The sequence below is a fragment of the Oryza brachyantha genome, chromosome 2 (genome assembly GCF_000231095.2).
Source record: "Oryza brachyantha chromosome 2, ObraRS2, whole genome shotgun sequence".
Classification (NCBI taxonomy): Eukaryota; Viridiplantae; Streptophyta; class Magnoliopsida; order Poales; family Poaceae; genus Oryza; species Oryza brachyantha.
The window spans coordinates 12,657,978-12,663,485 of record NC_023164.2 but is presented as its reverse complement, the minus strand read 5'-3'; positions in this window follow the sequence as shown (position 1 = coordinate 12,663,485).

Genomic DNA, 5,508 nt, shown 5'->3' with positions numbered 1-5,508 from the left:
AGGAGTTCTCAGCCGGTTTCAGCATCATCATGCGTGTGTCTTAACTACTACTATTTAATTAGCTGACCGAGTGAATTGCATGTGATGGATATATGATATGAACGCTTGCTCACCATCGATCGAGGTACTGTCAACGGGAGAACGAAAACTAAAGTTCGATCGATCGATCTGCTGCATGCTGTCATATATTAATTCCCGAACCACTAACACTTGGTCAGCAGCAGCCTCGTTAGCTCTCGTACGTTTGTGTCTATAAATACGCTTGGTTTGGCTTTGCATGCATAGCTTCTCATCGCAATTGCAGAATAAACCATCTTAATCAGCTATATACACATACATACAGAGTGAAACACTGATCGAGGTGTGACCATGGCGTCCAAGGGTTTACTGATGTTCACTCTCCTGCTCGCTGCTGCTCTCTTCGTCAACTGCGCTCAGCAACCTCGTGAGCTAGCCTAACAAACCAACCCCGGCCCATCCGAAAATTCTGATTAAAGAGATCGATCGAGCCTATACATGCCAACTAATATATATTATCTCAAAAAATATATGCCAATAATTAATCTCCTAAGTTATAGTTTTACTGATTTTTCTTAATTAGTTATCTATCCACGACGAATCTAGCTATATATCTGTTTTCTATACTTCTTGCGCATGTATTTATGTTATTATATATGTAAATATATAAGTAATATATACATGTATTTGCTTTTCAAATATAAGAAATTAACTCGATCACGCGTATATATGTGTTTGATGCACATGTAGAGCCCAACCCGGGCGCCGGTGGGGGCAGCGCCGGCGGCGGACCAGGTGGAGGCGCCGGGCCAAGTGGCTATGGCGGCGGCGCCGGACCAAACGGCGGCGGCGGGCGTGGCCCTTGGTGGCAGGGTCCCTACTACTGCTCTTTCGGGTGCTGCGAGTGCAGCCGCTACGACGGCGGCTGCAGCCGGTGCTGCTCCTACTACGAGCCCTACCAGAACTAGCCCAGCCGCCACACCACCACCACCGCCGCCGCCGGCCGATTGATCACTACGATGCCGCTTAATTAATAAATACTTAATAAATTAATACATGTATGTTTGGTTAATTAATTTGGTGAAATAAAAAGGGTGTATGTGATGACTGGTTGTATACGCTAGCTCCTCCTGCTGACATGCAGCCGGTCACAGCTAGCCGGTGTGTGGTCGTGTCTCTTGCAACGTACGTACTATTATTGTACATGTGGTATTAATATATAATACGCGTGCATGGAATAATAAAGGAAAAATTGCAAGGATGTCATTATAATTTTGTAAAATTAGAAATATGTCATCCTGACCCATATGTCATTGACTCATGCGGGTCTCATATTATGTCATTGAGATACGAACGATATATCTCTAACTTTGCAAAATTATAATGACACCTTTACAAATTTGCTAATAATAGAAGGGCGATATATATCTAGCAGCTTAGTTAGTTAGTGTTATTCCCTGTCATTGTTGTGCCTGTGCCATAGGCTGTGTTTCAGCTTCAATTCGCCCCTCTCTGAGATGACAAGAGTTAAAAAAGATGGAACAAAACACCTCCAGGAAAATACACGAAACGGTGCATCACACCTGACACAAGAGATGTGTGATTCGTCACGTTATCAAAACTAATCAGATCATTGGACAATTGAAGTCCACATCATCTTTAATTTATCTGATAAATTGACGTGCACGTCCTAAAAATTCAGAGTTTGCTATATGCATTAGCTCTAGAATTACTGTAGTTATCAACGCTACTCTCCCGACCTCACCATGTAAACATTTATAGCATTTAAATCTTATTCCAAAATATAAGTATTTATAACACTATTCAGTACTCACAATACTACATGTCTTCTCGATCGCTTCTCATTCAAGTTCCTTTTTTAATAAATAAAGGATATCATAGTCTTTTCTTTCTAACCTTAATATCTGCTGAATAACCGAGAAATATTTATATATTTGAACGGTGGCAATAATTAACATTATCACCGAATAAGTCATAGCTGACTGAATAGGTCATTTAATTCACAATTTCACTGGCGCAAATTAGTTTACACATATATATGGCTATGACTTAACATTCGTGACAAGCATATAACTAGTGGCGGGATCAACCTAGTAACACGTTCTCTTTGATAAGCTGGAACCGGCGAGAGACACAACCATGCTGGCATAGGCTAGTGAGATATTAGAAGATTTTTTTTTACTAGTACAATGGTTTTTTTTAAAAAAAATTGAATTGACTAGACTCCCTTTCTGAAAATCTGATTAGCTATAAAATAATTGTTAACGATTGAAATCATACAAATCAATGCAGAAATGCATATATCATGATATTCCCTGCAATTCCATAATTTGGACACGAGTATAGTCGAACTTTAAAACTTTAACTATTAATAACTTTTAAAATATTTAGTTTGAACAACACTAGAATAACACACATATATATACGAGTCATAAATAGTACTTTAATAAAAGTATATTTTAATTTTTAATAGAAAATTATGGTTAAGATAAATTTAAAAGATTATGTTATCATCCAAAACGATAAGAATTATCAAAACGGGAAGAAGTATAAAATTTCAATCTTAGAAGTATTTATACATTGGGACAACGGGCGTAGCTTTCATTAATTAGTCACATGCCAGGCCTCGGTTTTGCATACATGTACATTCAATTTTGTCAAACACCCAACATAAATTTACATATTTAACTTCAACACATAAAATCATTCTCCACTTTTTCATTTGGCGCTGTTGGCTTTTGGTTCTACATTAGACTATTTATCTTATTTAAAATATTTATATAATTATTAATTATTTTTTTATGATTTGATTTTACTAACTAAATTTAAGAATGACGTATGATTATGCATATCTGTAGAAAAAAATAACTAAATGGATGGCCAGATATAGATACAAAACTAAATAATCTCAAATGAAAAAAAACGGAGGGGGTACTAGATTATTTTCATGAAATACTCTTTCGTAATGTAATGTGTTTATAATTTGCTCTGATTAATTATTTTCATGAAATGCTCTTTCGTAATGTAATGTGTTTATAATTTGCTCTATAATAGAGTGCTGTGGTTACTCATACAAATAGCCAACAGTATATACATCATGTTGCCTGCGTGCATGTCATCTATATATCTTGCTTTTGCTTGTGTCAAGTACATTTTTATGCCGGATTTGAATATCTCTTAAGGTGACTTCACTAGCTAGCTAGCAAGTTGTCATCGACTTATTTAAAATTTTAATACAAATATAAAAAAATAATAAGTCATGCTTAAAATTATTTTGATAATAAAATAAGTCACAAGCAAAATAAATGATATTTTCATAATTTTTTAAATAAGACAAATAATCAAACATTGCATAAAAAAAATCAAATATCTTACATTATGAAATGGAGGGAGCAGCTTTTACGTTGACGGCCAAAAGAGACTTGCTCCAAATTGAATAATTCCTGCTATGCTATAGAATTGGTTGACTTGAGATGTCAAATCTCATGTCCGAAACAACATGCATCGATTTGGTTGAGCATATTTGTTTTATCCATAGGGAGCTCAATCAATCGGTTTGGACATCGTCATGTGCGTCTCTAGTGTATATATACATCAGCAGTATTTGAGCTTTGAGTTGGATATATACGGGGCAGCAGCTATCAGATGAGACCGACAGCCACGGCTTTTCGCTTATGCTTGCGAGTCAAAATTTAAAATTATAACCTTAAAATTGGAGTTAATTTTCTTCTTTTTTCATTGTAGATTATTTTTCCAGTCTTCGCTTTTATATCACTAAAACATGTATATAAAATCTTTATGCATAAATTATTTTTTATTTTAAATCTGTCATTTGGTTTTTTAATTTCTTGAATAAGTCAAACCATCACTCCTCGAATAAATTGCATATGTATGAATGCTCAGCTCTAATTCAGTAGTCAACTCGATTACATGTGTACTCCCCGTTGATCTAGATACCGTCAAATACAGTTAATGTAATATTCTAAAATCAAAAGGCTCTTAATTAAGGAAAAGGTACGGATTACCTTCTGAAGTATCGCGGTCAGCCGAATTACCCTCTGAACCCAAAAACCAGACGTCCTTTATCCTAAACTTTCAAAACCGGGCAAATTACCCCTTGATCCAATCCAAAACGGTTTTGTCCTACGTGGCGTACACGTGGCAATCCAGTCAACTTTTTCTTTTTTTAACGGTGGGGCCAACCTGTCATAGCCTGTCACACTCTCTCTCCCTTTCTTTTGGCTGGAGCACAGGCAGGGGCGAGGGAGGTGGACGGCGATGACGCGGCGACTAGCAGAGGCAGCGGCGCGGCGCGCGGAAGACGGCGACAGCGACAGGCCGAGGAGATCTCACGGTGGCGGCGACGGATGTCATCCGTACGCCGCCTCCGCGCAGCGCCGCCCCTGCCAGCTCACCCCAGCGCTACGCCGACCATCCGCACGCCGTCCCCGCGCGGCGCTGCCCTCGCACCATCCGCACACCGCCCCCGCGCCCGTCGGCTCGCCACCCCAGCATGACCTTGCCCTCCCACCCACCGCCCGCACACCGTCCGCACACCCTCACCCTCCCGCCCGCTGCCCGCACGATCTCTGCCCTCGCTCGCGCTGCTCGCCGACCGCTGACCGCCGACGCCCTGTTCTCTGAGAGAGGGAGAGTGAGAGAGAGGGGGAGGAAGGCTATCATAGGTGGGCCCACCGTTAAAAAAATGCTGACTGAATTGCCACGTGTACGCCACGTAGGATAAAACCACTCTATATTGTGTCGAAGGGGGTAATTTTCCCGGTGTTGAAAGTTTAGGGTAAAAGATATCTGGTTTTCGGGTTTAGGGGGTAATTCGGCCGACCACGATACTTTAGGGGGGTAATTCGTACTTTTCCCTTAATTAATTAGATGTTGGCCTAGAAAGGGAACGAGGGGTGGTACGAGCTGGGCTGTTGGTAGGCTTGGCAACGAGTAAGGGCGGGACCGGGTTAGACCAGAATGGCCTTGGCCCTAGCCCCAAATTGTGGCCCCAAACACCAGACAAAATTTACATATTTAATTTAAATACATAAAAATAAGTAGTACTCTCTCTATTTTTATTTGAAATTGTTGACTTTTATGTTTATGTTTGACCATTCATCTTATTTAAAAAAATTATAAGTATTAATTATTTTGTTGTGATTTAATTTATTACTGAATGAATTTAAAAAATGAATTACACTTTTGGGTATTTGTAATAAATTTTGAATAAAATAAATGGTCAAACATAGGTCTAAAGCAAACAACATCTCAGACGACACTATGTTAAGCTATACTAAAATTGGAAGTGATGATACTGAAGACTTCTAAGTTCTAACTAAGAACTTTGGGAGATTGAAGTTATTTAGTGGAAAAGCACAATGTGATTTATAGAAAGATCATCTACTCACCTTTGATTCTAGAGAATTATCTATCAATAATACTTCTAGTGTTCTTTATGTGGTGTAT